This window comes from Schistocerca cancellata, chromosome 1, assembly GCF_023864275.1.
Source record: "Schistocerca cancellata isolate TAMUIC-IGC-003103 chromosome 1, iqSchCanc2.1, whole genome shotgun sequence".
NCBI lineage: Eukaryota > Metazoa > Arthropoda > Insecta > Orthoptera > Acrididae > Schistocerca > Schistocerca cancellata.
Window position 1 is genome coordinate 194357211 of NC_064626.1, and position 13833 is coordinate 194371043.

The following is a 13833-nucleotide window of genomic DNA, read 5'->3' on the forward strand; positions in this document are numbered from 1 at the left end:
CATCATGACACCAAACTGCGCCTGTGAATCATGTCGTTGCACCGCGCACTGTGCTGCGACAATTTAAGAAAGAGACGCTCACGGCTTGCTGCGCTGTTTCGTCGCGGGTAGTCAGTGCTCCGGCTTTCGAGACAGAAAACATTGGCAGCGGTGGGATTCGAACCCACGCCTCCGAGAAGACTGGTGCCTGAAACCAGCGCCTTAGACCGCTCGGCCACGCTACCGACGCCGCACGGCGGTCAGAGGAGCTGCGTTCTACCCCACGAGAAAACACCGCAATGGCACAAAAAACGAGAAAAAATTGGCAGCGGTGGGATTCGAACCCACGCCTCCGAAGAGACTGGTGCCTTAAACCAGCGCCTTAGACCGCTCGGCCACGCTACCTGTGCCAGTGTTCTTCGCTTTTGTAGAAACAGTCCACGACACAGCTTCCTGTTCTGCTGCGACTGGCTGCTCATCCATTGCACCTCAAACAAATGCCTTCTTCGAATAGAGATTCACTACACAGGCAGCTGCCCTCGCTCTGGTGCGGCGGCATTACGTGTTGATAATGAACTGGTAGTGCCACCTGCAGCCTGCGGAACATGAGTGAAAAATCAAGAGGGCACCGTGTTTTCAAACACTGAGTCACAATCGTCACTGCAGCGACAGCAAGGCAAAAAGTTTAAAAATTGCCGTGACCAGGATTCGAACCTGGGTTATTGCGGCCACAACGCAATGTCCTAACCACTAGACGATCACGGCCACGGAAGCACCGCCGACAGCAGTTCTCGCGACTGCAAGTGGCGATGAACAGCAAAGCTCGGCCCACACACCACTGCGGCTCCCCACAGCTGTGTCAGACGTGATCTCCATTATATGTATACTTGCAAACGAACGTGTCTGCGCTGTTAGGACACCAAGCAGTGTGGTTAGCTGCATTCAACCCCCGTGGCAATGTCTTGCAGTCCTCCAAGTCTGTTGACCACAGGTATGTGCGTCGATAAGCGGTGGACAGATGTCGCATCGCTCTCGCCGTCACTTGTCACGCCGAATCGCACTTAACGTAGTTTTCTGCAAGCGTCAGCGGAGCGTCAGTCGAGCTAAGTCGGGCCAAGTCGCATAAGAGGAGCAACAAAATGCGCATTTCCGATACCGGGAATCGAACCCGGGCCTCCTGGGTGAGAGCCAGGTATCCTAGCCACTAGACCACACCGGACAACGGCACAAGGGCTCCTCCAGCGAACACAGCAAGCTATACGCACGCTACTTAACGACAACTGTAAACATAGACGCTCCCACTTTGTACAACGGCATGCTCGGGACACATTTCGTGGAGACGAACGCCGGCCATCATGACACCAAACTGCGCCTGTGAATCATGTCGTTGCACCGCGCACTGTGCTGCGACAATTTAAGAAAGAGACGCTCACGGCTTGCTGCGCTGTTTCGTCGCGGGTAGTCAGTGCTCCGGCTTTCGAGACAGAAAACATTGGCAGCGGTGGGATTCGAACCCACGCCTCCGAGGAGACTGGTGCCTGAAACCAGCGCCTTAGACCGCTCGGCCACGCTACCGACGCCGCACGGCGGTCAGAGGAGCTGCGTTCTACCCCACGAGAAAACACCGCAATGGCACAAAAAACGAGAAAAAATTGGCAGCGGTGGGATTCGAACCCACGCCTCCGAAGAGACTGGTGCCTTAAACCAGCGCCTTAGACCGCTCGGCCACGCTACCTGTGCCAGTGTTCTTCGCTTTTGTAGAAACAGTCCACGACACAGCTTCCTGTTCTGCTGCGACTGGCTGCTCATCCATTGCACCTCAAACAAATGCCTTCTTCGAAGAGAGATTCACTACACAGGCAGCTGCCCGCGCTCTGGTGCGGCGGCATTACGTGTTGATAATGAATTGGTAGTGCCACCTGCAGCCTGCGGAACATGAGTGAAAAATCAAGAGGGCACCGTGTTTTCAAACACTGAGTCACAATCGTCACTGCAGCGACAGCAAGGCAAAAAGTTTAAAAATTGCCGTGACCAGGATTCGAACCTGGGTTATTGCGGCCACAACGCAATGTCCTAACCACTAGACGATCACGGCCACGGAAGCACCGCCGACAGCAGTTCTCGCGACTGCAAGTGGCGATGAACAGCAAAGCTCGGCCCACACACCACTGCGGCTCCCCACAGCTGTGTCAGACGCGATCTCCATTATATGTATACTGGCAAACGAACGTGTCTGCGCTGTTAGGACACCAAGCAGTGTGGTTAGCTGCATTCAACCCCAGTGGCAATGTCTTGCAGTCCTCCAAGTCTGATGACCACAGGTATGTGCCTCGATTAGAGGTGGACAGATGTCGCATCGCTCTCGCCGTCACTTGTCACGCCGAATCGTACTTAACGTAGTTTTCTGCAAGCGTCAGCGGAGCGTCAGTTGAGCTACGTCGGGCCAAGTCGCATAAGAGGAGCAACAAAATGCGCATTTCCGGTACCGGGAATCGAACCCGGGCCTCCTGGGTGAGAGCCAGGTATCCTAGCCACTTTTTTTTTTTTCTTTTTTTTTTTTTTTTTTTTATTGGGCCTCCCTTCTCCCCACACAGCCCATCCATACGCTCACCTTTGTTTCAGTTTCTTGAAGGCGTGATTCAATGTTGTCATCTCTTAGCGTTGAGAGTATGTTCGCCGAGATGGCTGCCGCCTTTGTTTCCTTGCAGTTATTCACTAAAGTAACTGGTGTGTTCCTTGAGTTGGTGGAGACAAAAACAACAAGATCATATGTTTCTCTTTCAGCATCGTAGATAATAAGGAGAAAAATAAAGTTCCGTATTGAGGAAAGATGGGTATCTAGAAACAAATACTGCTTCGTCTGTGTTAAACTTCATCAAATTAAAATATACGTGACTTCTGGGGAACGTAAAGAAACAGAAATAAATATTGGCTCCACAAGTTTGGCATCCTGTTGCATGCTGCTTCTCTTTGACCGTAGGTGCACACATTGTACCACCTATGAAACAATAAAGTCCGGAGAACTGACAAATAGATACCCTGATAATAGAAGAAAGAAAGAAAAGGCAATAATCGTACTCAATGGTTCGCACACTTAAAGTTTTCCATCATTCAAAGCAACGGTGAGAAATTTCTGAAATTTTTCTTTATATTTTCGTAATCGTTTGATCGCGTAATATTCGGCAATAAGATACATAAGAAAATCAGAAAGTGTAGGCGTTTTAGTCGTCAGCATATAGTAGAGGTACTGTCCAGTTAACCAGGTATAGCTATTATTTTTAGATTTCGGAAATAATTGCCAGTCCGGGTGGAGTATATCCTGCAGTTGTATTGCGGATGGCGTCGTTCTATTAATAAGAGCCAGTTTCATTCTCGTCCAGTTCCAGATTTGGGTCTGATCTCTGCAGTATAATATGTGTTGCAATGTTTCCACATGTCCACATGTGTCGCAAGTCGGTGTAGGCCGTAATTGGATCTTACACAATTTCTCTCCCGTAGGCATCACCTCGTTCACAACATCATACCACACGGAACGAACTCGGGAACGGAGAAGAGGAGTGCTGATATTCATCCAAATTTGTCGCCAGTTCTTGCCAGGATACTTCATTTCTATAGAGTTATTCCGTTGCCGATTCGTAAATACACTGTAGACAGCCGCAGCAGTAAATGCTTGCAGGTGTTGATGCACATAGCTGGACTCCACGTAATATCGGCGAATATGAACGAGCTCGGGATGGATAGGTCCAACATTTATCGGCGGCGTCATATCCGGTGGTCGTAACTGCTGGAATAGACGTGCCGTAAGACCTGTCTGACTACATCGTAAGATCCTTGATGTTCTGGCTAGAAAAATCGCTAAGCACTGCAATTCAACATCTTTAAGGGCTAGACCACCTTTATAGTGAGGTAAAGCGGTAGCCTTGAAAGCGACTTTAAAAATATTACCCCGCCAAACGTACCAGCCTGCGAGAGCTAAAATTCTGTTTGCAATATCGGTAGGAATAGGAAGAACAGCGGCAACATGGTAAATCTTGCTGAGAACATAATAATTGACGAAATGCGCTCTCTGAATCCTGTCTAAAGACCGCATATTGTGCTCTCGAATCAAAGCTCGAAGGACGTTGAGCTTCTGTTCCCAATTCACTCTCACCATTTCCTGTGGATTCGAAGTGAGAATCAAACCAAGGTGCTGGAGTTGGTTGGTTGCCTCTAACCAAACGGTGTTCGCAAAGCGAGCCTGCGGACCTAAATGCAAGACTTTGGATTTCCGTTCGTTAAGGCGTGCACCGCAGGCGCTGGCATACCGGTGTACAAGCCGTCGCACGGTATCGAACTCTTCGTCGTTGTTGATAAGGACGCTAATATCGTCCGCATAGGCATGACAGACAGTCTTTGTATTCAGCGTTTGAAGACCTGGTAAGGTGACGCAAAACGTCTTCAGTAGTGGCTCTATAGCAATGGCGAAAAGAGTCGTAGAAAGCGGGCACCCTTGTCGCAAACCTTGTTGAATGGGCACAGGGGCTGTTAACTGGCCGTTGAATTTCACGCGGGAAGACGTATTGCAGATACAGTTCCTTATTATCTGTACGAAATGCTGGTTGAAACCCAGTTTTTCCAGCGTTCTGAACAGAAAGCCGTGGCTAGTCCTATCAAATGCCTTATCGAAGTCAAAAAAGACTATTGCCAACGCGGTCTTGCAAATCTAAGTCAAATATGCAATATCTCGGTATTCGCACAGGGCGTCTATCATTGATCGGCCAGTAACCACGTTCATGTGATATGAACCAAGAACTTTACGAAGGACTGGCTTGAGTCTGGCATTGATAATCCTAGTAAAGATTTTGAAATCTGCGTTGAGGAGGGTGATTGGTCGTAAATTATTGAGTGAAGTCCCCGGTGCCGGTTTGGAGACTAAGACTATCATGCCCTCAGTGAACTGCGATGGAAGAGCAGTATTCATTAACAATTCATTATACATGATAGTCAGTTCGTCGCCGAAAACATCCCAGTACCGAAGATAAAATTCAATCGGCAAACCGTCTAAGCCTGCAGCTTTTCCTTTCGCCGCAGACGTAATGATAGACTTCACTTCGAAGTTAGTTATGTTTGCCAGGAGCTGTGCGTGGTCGTCCGGATCCACCGATGCCGTAATGTTAGACAAAATTTCCTCTCCCGCCTCTACATCTGTGTCAGGCAGTGAGTAAAGTTGCCGGAAATGATTCCGAATAAAGGTCTTAAGTTCGCCTTGCTCATCATAAACACGACCATCGTCATCTGTCAGTTGAGTAATGATTTTTTGTCTGCCTCTTTTAGCTTCCCGTATGACGTGGTACAAGGACGCAGACTCATTAAAGGTGTCATCGGAAGCGCGTGCCCGGACTTGGGCTCCTGCCAGAGACTCACGAACCAAGGCGGTGATTTTGGCTTTGGTGCGTTTAATGCGAAGGAGATTGCCAGGCAGTGCAGAGGAATCGTTATACAACTGGCGGAGAGCGGTAAAATAAAACTCCAACGTCTGTTTCTTCCAGTACGCCTTAGCCCTGGCAAACTGACAAATACATTTCTTTATGTGCGGCTTCACTAACTCCGTCCACCAATGAACACGCTCCCTATATCTTTGTCGTCGCTGGAGGCACCATTGCCACGTTGCAATAAGATCCTTCTTCAGGTCGCCGTCGTTCAACAGGGCGACGTTCAGTTGCCATACACCTCGGCCCAAAAAGGTTTTCTGCGAGACATGCCGAAGCGTGATGTGATACGCACAGTGGTCGCTAAAATTAACAGGCCATATTTCACAATCCCTGGCAGCGTTTAAAATGTCTTTAGATACATAAAACCTATCCAGACGACTAGCGGAGGCAGCGGTAACATAAGTATATCCGGTGACCTGCGGGCGAAGTGAGCACCAGGTATCTTGTAAGTCCAGCCCATCAAGTAAATCTCGCAACTCCAAACAAAAATTAAAATTCGGACACTGGTCTTCTCTGCGTACAACACAATTAAAATCGCCGCCCAATAAAATCTTCGAACAACCACAGGATAATAATGGCACAACTTCATCGCGATAAAAAACACTCCTATCCTTTCGGCCTGTAGATCCAGTCGGGGCATAGACGTTGATCAAAAGCAAATCTTCGAATTGTACAACAATCCCTCTACCCGTTTCTAAAATCGCTCGAGGTCTGCAAGTGATGCCCGCTTTGTACAAAATTGCAGTCCCTGCCTCATCGCCGATATTGATGATGGCCTCATAGCCTGTGACATTCCCGACCTTGGGTGTGACGACTTCTTGTAGGAAAACGATATCTATATCGGCGGCGTACACATAGTCAGTCAAACATTTTAATTTGACATCAGATGTTATTCGATTTATATTAGCAGTTGCAATTTTGTAATCCCGCATAAGAAGGGGTGATACCATGTTAATGCGTATCGTCAGCCCAGGATGGCTGCCTGCTCGACCCCGGCGAGGGGGTGGTATCCATAAATGCATCGGGTCCAGAACTATCGACATGCATCACAACATCGGTCTCCTCTGAAAGCTGCACGACCTGTACGCCATCGTCGGTGACGATTCTCTCACTTTCATCGGTCCGGAACTGCTTGATAGTACGTTGCAGTTTCTGTTCAAGAGTACGAGTTTCCTCGTCACTCTGCTTACGGACCGATTTCTTTTGGCGTCCTTTCTTCTGAGGACGGACGTCCTCAACGTGTTCGTTGTCGTCGGGTTTCGCAGCGGTAGGAGTAGCACCCGTGGGAGACTGGTCGTTGCCGGAAACTGCACTTAGCGGAGAAGACACTTCAAGGGGCTGGGAAACTCGCGGCTGGTTACCAGAGTCCTCAGGTGGAAGACTCTCCACAGATGGGTGCAGATGTTGATCGGGCAACCCAGGCGGAAGTTCCACACGGACCACGCCAGCATCAGAAGGGCGGGAATTTCCGGCCCCGTCGATTGCATGGTTTTCCACGTCAGAATTAACGTGCAGTCGGCTCTCCGTAGCGTTGTTTACATTGGCGGCGGGCACGTCTGGCACAACCGCAGCCGCGTGCAGCTGTGGCGCGCTAACGACAGACGGACCGACAAGGCTCTCTGCATAGGTCGGCCGATTGCCATCCTGCTCTGCTGCAAGCGCATCACGTTGTCGTAAAACACGACGCACTGGTTTAGCACGGGGACACGCGGCCTTCAGATGATCCGTAGAGCCACAAAGTACACAAGTACGTGGTTGCCCCTCGTACATGACGAGTGCCCGGAAGCCTTGTACCACGACATTCGACGGGATATGCTTGGAGAGATCAATTCGCGCTACCCTGACACCATTATCCACATTGAAGTGTTTAAGTCCACTCCACTGCTCTTGGTGAATGTCCAATACGTTCCCATACTGGGACAGACATTGCCGAATACGATCAAGTTCAATTTCAAATGGTAGGTTGAACACACGGACCGTGCGCAGACCTAACCCAGCATGGGTAACGACAACCTTACAAATTTCACCATCAGAATTAACGAACTCAGCAATACCCTTAGTTAAGTCCATTACACGTAAACAAGGCTCGTCACTAACAAGTTTCACGTAGACAGCATTCGCCAGAAAATCGTATGAAAATCCTAAAACTTCCTCGTCTTTAAGACCCAATCTGTCGAAGAAGAAATCGACTAATTCGTGGACCTGTGGTCGGCTATAACCGAACGGGAATTGGAAACGCAAAGTGTAACGGCGTAACTGATCATCCATGGCAAAGGCCATGATGTACTTACAAGGCCCAACCAGCTGCAGGCGCCGCCAAACACGCGCGGAGCGAGCACTCCGGCACGTCCGCACACGGCCGCTGCTGCGGCCACAACGCAATGTCCTAACCACTAGACGATCACGGCCACGGAAGCACCGCCGACAGCAGTTCTCGCGACTGCAAGTGGCGATGAACAGCAAAGCTCGGCCCACACACCACTGCGGCTCCCCACAGCTGTGTCAGACGCGATCTCCATTATATGTATACTGGCAAACGAACGTGTCTGCGCTGTTAGGACACCAAGCAGTGTGGTTAGCTGCATTCAACCCCCGTGGCAATGTCTTCCAGTCCTCCAAGTCTGTTGACCACAGGTATGTGCGTCGATAAGAGGTGGACAGATGTCGCATCGCTCTCGCCGTCACTTGTCACGCCGAATCGTACTTAACGTAGGTTTCTGCAAGCGTCAGCGGAGCGTCAGTCGAGCTACGTCGGGCCAAGTCGCATAAGAGGAGCAACAAAATGCGCATTTCCGGTACCGGGAATCGAACCCGGGCCTCCTGGGTGAGAGCCAGGTGTTCTAGCCACTAGACCACACCGGACAACGGCACAAGGGCTCCTCCAGCGAACACAGCAAGCTATACGCACGCTACTTAACGACAACTGTAAACATAGACGCTCCCACTTTGTACAACGGCATGCTCGGGACACATTTCGTGGAGACGAACGCCAGCCATCATGACACCAAACTGCGCCTGTGAATCATGTCGTTGCACCGCGCACTGTGCTGCGACAATTTAAGAAAGAGACGCTCACGGCTTGCTGCGCTGTTTCGTCGCGGGTAGTCAGTGCTCCGGCTTTCGAGACAGAAAACATTGGCAGCGGTGGGATTCGAACCCACGCCTCCAAGGAGACTGGTGCCTGAAACCAGCGCCTTAGACCGCTCGGCCACGCTACCGACGCCGCACGGCGGTCAGAGGAGCTGCGTTCTACCCCACGAGAAAACACCGCAATGGCACAAAAAACGAGAAAAAATTGGCAGCGGTGGGATTCGAACCCACGCCTCCGAAGAGACTGGTGCCTTAAACCAGCGCCTTAGACCGCTCGGCCACGCTACCTGTGCCAGTGTTCTTCGCTTTTGTAGAAACAGTCCACGACACAGCTTCCTGTTCTGCTGCGACTGGCTGCTCATCCATTGCACCTCAAACAAATGCCTTCTTCGAATAGAGATTCACTACACAGGCAGCTGCCCTCGCTCTGGTGCGGCGGCATTACGTGTTGATAATGAATTGGTAGTGCCACCTGCAGCCTGCGGAACATGAGTGAAAAATCAAGAGGGCACCGTGTTTTCAAACACTGAGTCACAATCGTCACTGCAGCGACAGCAAGGCAAAAAGTTTAAAAATTGCCGTGACCAGGATTCGAACCTGGGTTATTGCGGCCACAACGCAATGTCCTAACCACTAGACGATCACGGCCACGGAAGCACCGCCGACAGCAGTTCTCGCGACTGCAAGTGGCGATGAACAGCAAAGCTCAGCCCACACACCACTGCGTCTCCCCACAGCTGTGTCAGACGCGATCTCCATTATATGTATACTGGCAAACGAACGTGTCTGCGCTGTTAGGACACCAAGCAGTGTGGTTAGCTGCATTCAACCCCAGTGGCAATGTCTTGCAGTCCTCCAAGTCTGATGACCACAGGTATGTGCCTCGATTAGAGGTGGACAGATGTCGCATCGCTCTCGCCGTCACTTGTCACGCCGAATCGTACTTAACGTAGTTTTCTGCAAGCGTCAGCGGAGCGTCAGTCGAGCTAAGTCGGGCCAAGTCGCATAAGAGGAGCAGCAAAATGCGCATTTCCGGTACCGGGAATCGAACCCGGGCCTCCTGGGTGAGAGCCAGGTATCCTAGCCACTAGACCACACCGGACAACGGCACAAGGGCTCCTCCAGCGAACACAGCAAGCTATACGCACGCTACTTAACGACAACTGTAAACATAGGCGCTCCCTCTTTGTACAACGGCATGCTCGGGACACATTTCGTGGAGACGAACGCCAGCCATCATGACACCAAACTGCGCCTGTGAATCATGTCGTTGCACCGCGCACTGTGCTGCGACAATTTAAGAAAGAGACGCTCACGGCTTGCTGCGCTGTTTCGTCGCGGGTAGTCAGTGCTCCGGCTTTCGAGACAGAAAACATTGGCAGCGGTGGGATTCGAACCCACGCCTCCGAGGAGACTGGTGCCTGAAACCAGCGCCTTAGACCGCTCGGCCACGCTACCGACGCCGCACGGCGGTCAGAGGAGCTGCGTTCTACCCCACGAGAAAACACCGCAATGGCACAAAAAACGAGAAAAAATTGGCAGCGGTGGGATTCGAACCCACGCCTCCGAAGAGACTGGTGCCTTAAACCAGCGCCTTAGACCGCTCGGCCACGCTACCTGTGCCAGTGTTCTTCGCTTTTGTAGAAACAGTCCACGACACAGCTTCCTCTTCTGCTGCGACTGGCTGCTCATCCATTGCACCTCAAACAAATGCCTTCTTCGAATAGAGATTCACTACACAGGCAGCTGCCCGCGCTCTGGTGCGGCGGCATTACGTGTTGATAATGAATTGGTAGTGCCACCTGCAGCCTGCGGAACATGAGTGAAAAATCAAGAGGGCACCGTGTTTCCAAACACTGAGTCACAATCGTCACTGCAGCGACAGCAAGGCAAAAAGTTTAAAAATTGCCGTGACCAGGATTCGAACCTGGGTTATTGCGGCCACAACGCAATGTCCTAACCACTAGACGATCACGGCCACGGAAGCACCGCCGACAGCAGTTCTCGCGACTGCAAGTGGCGATGAACAGCAAAGCTCGGCCCACACACCACTGCGGCTCCCCACAGCTGTGTCAGACGCGATCTCCATTATATGTATACTGGCAAACGAACGTGTCTGCGCTGTTAGGACACCAAGCAGTGTGGTTAGCTGCATTCAACCCCAGTGGCAATGTCTTGCAGTCCTCCAAGTCTGTTCACCACAGGTATGTGCGTCGATAAGAGGCGGACAGATGTCGCATCGCTCTCGCCGTCACTTGTCACGCCGAATCGTACTTAACGTAGTTTTCTGCAAGCGTCAGCGGAGCGTCAGTCGAGCTACGTCGGGCCAAGTCGCATAAGAGGAGCAACAAAATGCGCATTTCCGGTACCGGGAATCGAACCCGGGCCTCCTGGGTGAGAGCCATGTATCCTAGCCACTAGACCACACCGGACAACGGCACAAAGGCTCCTCCAGCGAACACAGCAAGCTATACGCACGCTACTTAACGACAACTGTAAACATAGACGCTCCCACTTTGTACAACGGCATGCTCGGGACACATTTCGTGGAGACGAACGCCAGCCATCATGACACCAAACTGCGCCTGTGAATCATGTCGTTGCACCGCGCACTGTGCTGCGACAATTTAAGAAAGAGACGCTCACGGCTTGCTGCGCTGTTTCGTCGCGGGTAGTCAGTGCTCCGGCTTTCGAGACAGAAAACATTGGCAGCGGTGGGATTCGAACCCACGCCTCCGAGGAGACTGGTGCCTGAAACCAGCGCCTTAGACCGCTCGGCCACGCTACCGACGCCGCACGGCGGTCAGAGGAGCTGCGTTCTACCCCACGAGAAAACACCGCAATGGCACAAAAAACGAGAAAAAATTGGCAGCTTTTTTTTTTCTTTTTTTTTTCTTTTTTTTTATTTTATTTTTTTTTTTTTTTTTGCCTCCCAACTCCCCTTATAGCCCGGCCTTGCGCTCTCCAAATACGCCTTCTTCGGCGAGCTTCTTTAGCTATAAAATGAAACGGTGCTTCTTGCAAACAGAAAAGACGAATCGTCGCACTGTCCATGCAGTTGAAAATCGTAAACTTCTCGGTATGATTCCTCGAACGTCGGCTTCCGGTGAAAGACGTTGATGTTCAAGTTAAAGTTATGGAATCGGAGATACTGAATTTCCGCGAGGAATGTTTCTTGTAGCTGTTCACCGCTAGCGAAGCATCGAAGTAAAACCAAAAACCTCTTGAAGTGAAAGTACATGCCTATAATGACAGCGAATCAGTCGCATTGCGCCTACACTCCATAAAATAAAGATATAATAATAGCGCATCATTGGCTGTTCACCTAAACTCAATTAAAAGCAAGAATAAAATTTGGAAAAAAGAATAAAAAAGCAAATACTGCCTGAGTTAGTCCTCTCAGTCATAGGGAAGGAACACCATTCACACGTCCCATGATATGATGTTCAAAATGCTTCGTGGCGGCCATTAAAATAAGTAATGAAAAAAGTCATAAAAAATAAAAAGAGCGACACATGTCAAAGGAATGAGTAGACTCCTGAACTTGCCGAACTGTCTGTCCGACAAGTCGAAGGAAAACACAAGTCTCTCCGACGGGTTAAAATAAAGTAAAAATTCTCCTTTCTTGAAAAACAAAACAAGCTCGTGCGCCACGCATCCGTGATGGGACGCCGATGTCGTAGGAACCAGACGATGAAAATTAGGAATAAAAACATAAAGAAATCACTGAATGACAGCTAAACACAAACACACACGAACACAGGAGAAAACTGTATTAAACTTTTCGTCGTAATTTCCACGTTGCAGTCCTGCACAAGCGTAAGCATCGTACTTGTTCAATTATTCACTCTTCCTGTAGCATTCAATTTGCATTAACTATGTTTCCGGAGCCGGAGACTATTCCAAACAGAGAAGGAAATTAAGGTCGCAGCAGTGAAGTGTGGATTACAACAGTTTGTCGTGGGCAAATGCGAGTGCAATTTGCAGAAAATTGGCAAATAGTTTGTGATAGTCTTTCCTGGTTTTAGTGAGGTCATGTTGCGTGGACAAATAAACCAGATAGGCATAGTCGTCCGTCAGTCGCAAGTGCAGGATGGCGAACACAGTGTGAGCCACGATCCATGCAGTGGCGGCACGCTTCGTATGCGGATATGGTTTGAAGTCCGGGATCAAAGCCGTGTCCGCAGAAAAACTGGCAACGCTGGTCCGATTGATAAGTGCGAGCATCCTGGCGGCAATGTTCCAAGTCGACTGTGACCTCAGGCACACGAAACGATGTTCTAAGGTGTCGTCCTGTCGACAGTCTTCACACAAGCTCGATGGAGATAAGTGGATGCGGCTCAGCTTTTCGTTGGTGGGGAGGATTCTGTTAACCACTTGGTACCAAAAGCTGCTGACGTCCGCTGACAGGAAGGGAGCGTGAACGTGAGCCCACGCCGTCCTCCACGCAGATCGCGGGTAGCGCGCCTCCATCTTATTGCCGACTGGCCGTCCGCGTAGTCCCAGGTAGACACCTTTCACAGTTCGTGTTCGATGGTCGAGGATGTCAGCGGCGAGATAACTTTTCTGACTGAAATATTCACGAACATGACGCAGCTGAAACGGTATTGTAGTCGGGTCGAGAGGTGCTTCTTCATATAGAGGACGATGAATAGCGAACAGAACAGCTGTTGGACCCGACGGATCCTGTTCTATGGTGACGCTCGTCCGATGAAGGAGCAACGCAGCGGCTTTCATAGCAAAATGAATGAGGCCGAGTCCACCCTGTTCGCGCGGCAAAGTACATGTGTCGTAAGACACCTTGAAAATATGTCCCCGCCACAATAGCCAATAGACTGCCTGTGTTATAGCTCTGCCCAAATTCTTAGGTACCTGAAATAACTGAGCTAGATACCAGGCCTTACTGAGCAAGAAAACATTGATTAAACGCACCCGCTGTGTTAATGCTAGGGTGCGAGTAGCAGACAGGCTAGCCATAGCTCGTATGCCATTTAAGACAATACGCCAGTTGTAGGACGCAGTCTGTAACAGATTGGCTTGAAAGCGAACACCCAAAATTTTGTGTTCCTGTTTCACTGTAAACCATGGGCGTTTGAAGCCCCGTGTCGCCGCATAAATAGGCAGAAAAACCGTCTTACGGGTATTGATGCTCGCACCGGATGCTCGTTCATACTGGGTGAGAACCGCGCGTATTTTATCGAAGTCGGTAGCTGAGGACACCAAGAGGCCAAGGTCGTCAGCATACGCGCGACAAACGTGCTTCTCATCCCCAATACGGATTCCCCTACAAACA

The 13833-nt window shown here is 50.3% G+C and overlaps 17 non-coding genes across 17 annotated transcripts; all 17 read right to left on the reverse strand.

Moving 5' to 3' along the window:
* Positions 1–142: 142 nt before the first annotated feature.
* On the reverse strand, positions 143–224 carry Trnal-cag (transfer RNA leucine (anticodon CAG)). The gene has a single exon. It is a non-coding gene; the product is annotated as a tRNA-Leu (tRNA).
* Positions 225–302: 78 nt separating this feature from the next.
* On the reverse strand, positions 303–384 carry Trnal-aag (transfer RNA leucine (anticodon AAG)). Its single transcript has one exon. It is a non-coding gene; the product is annotated as a tRNA-Leu (tRNA).
* A 288-nt stretch (positions 385–672) lies between these two features.
* On the reverse strand, positions 673–744 carry Trnah-gug (transfer RNA histidin (anticodon GUG)). The gene has a single exon. It is a non-coding gene; the product is annotated as a tRNA-His (tRNA).
* Positions 745–1126: 382 nt separating this feature from the next.
* On the reverse strand, positions 1127–1198 carry Trnae-cuc (transfer RNA glutamic acid (anticodon CUC)). The gene has a single exon. It is a non-coding gene; the product is annotated as a tRNA-Glu (tRNA).
* A 274-nt stretch (positions 1199–1472) lies between these two features.
* Trnal-cag (transfer RNA leucine (anticodon CAG)) lies at positions 1473–1554 on the reverse strand. The gene has a single exon. It is a non-coding gene; the product is annotated as a tRNA-Leu (tRNA).
* A 78-nt stretch (positions 1555–1632) lies between these two features.
* Trnal-aag (transfer RNA leucine (anticodon AAG)) lies at positions 1633–1714 on the reverse strand. The gene has a single exon. It is a non-coding gene; the product is annotated as a tRNA-Leu (tRNA).
* Positions 1715–2002: 288 nt separating this feature from the next.
* Trnah-gug (transfer RNA histidin (anticodon GUG)) lies at positions 2003–2074 on the reverse strand. Its single transcript has one exon. It is a non-coding gene; the product is annotated as a tRNA-His (tRNA).
* Positions 2075–8240: 6166 nt separating this feature from the next.
* On the reverse strand, positions 8241–8312 carry Trnae-cuc (transfer RNA glutamic acid (anticodon CUC)). The gene has a single exon. It is a non-coding gene; the product is annotated as a tRNA-Glu (tRNA).
* A 274-nt stretch (positions 8313–8586) lies between these two features.
* Positions 8587–8668, reverse strand: Trnal-cag (transfer RNA leucine (anticodon CAG)). The gene has a single exon. It is a non-coding gene; the product is annotated as a tRNA-Leu (tRNA).
* A 78-nt stretch (positions 8669–8746) lies between these two features.
* Trnal-aag (transfer RNA leucine (anticodon AAG)) lies at positions 8747–8828 on the reverse strand. Its single transcript has one exon. It is a non-coding gene; the product is annotated as a tRNA-Leu (tRNA).
* Positions 8829–9116: 288 nt separating this feature from the next.
* On the reverse strand, positions 9117–9188 carry Trnah-gug (transfer RNA histidin (anticodon GUG)). The gene has a single exon. It is a non-coding gene; the product is annotated as a tRNA-His (tRNA).
* A 382-nt stretch (positions 9189–9570) lies between these two features.
* On the reverse strand, positions 9571–9642 carry Trnae-cuc (transfer RNA glutamic acid (anticodon CUC)). Its single transcript has one exon. It is a non-coding gene; the product is annotated as a tRNA-Glu (tRNA).
* A 274-nt stretch (positions 9643–9916) lies between these two features.
* Positions 9917–9998, reverse strand: Trnal-cag (transfer RNA leucine (anticodon CAG)). The gene has a single exon. It is a non-coding gene; the product is annotated as a tRNA-Leu (tRNA).
* Positions 9999–10076: 78 nt separating this feature from the next.
* Trnal-aag (transfer RNA leucine (anticodon AAG)) lies at positions 10077–10158 on the reverse strand. The gene has a single exon. It is a non-coding gene; the product is annotated as a tRNA-Leu (tRNA).
* A 288-nt stretch (positions 10159–10446) lies between these two features.
* On the reverse strand, positions 10447–10518 carry Trnah-gug (transfer RNA histidin (anticodon GUG)). The gene has a single exon. It is a non-coding gene; the product is annotated as a tRNA-His (tRNA).
* A 382-nt stretch (positions 10519–10900) lies between these two features.
* On the reverse strand, positions 10901–10972 carry Trnae-cuc (transfer RNA glutamic acid (anticodon CUC)). The gene has a single exon. It is a non-coding gene; the product is annotated as a tRNA-Glu (tRNA).
* Positions 10973–11246: 274 nt separating this feature from the next.
* Trnal-cag (transfer RNA leucine (anticodon CAG)) lies at positions 11247–11328 on the reverse strand. The gene has a single exon. It is a non-coding gene; the product is annotated as a tRNA-Leu (tRNA).
* Positions 11329–13833: the final 2505 nt, after the last annotated feature.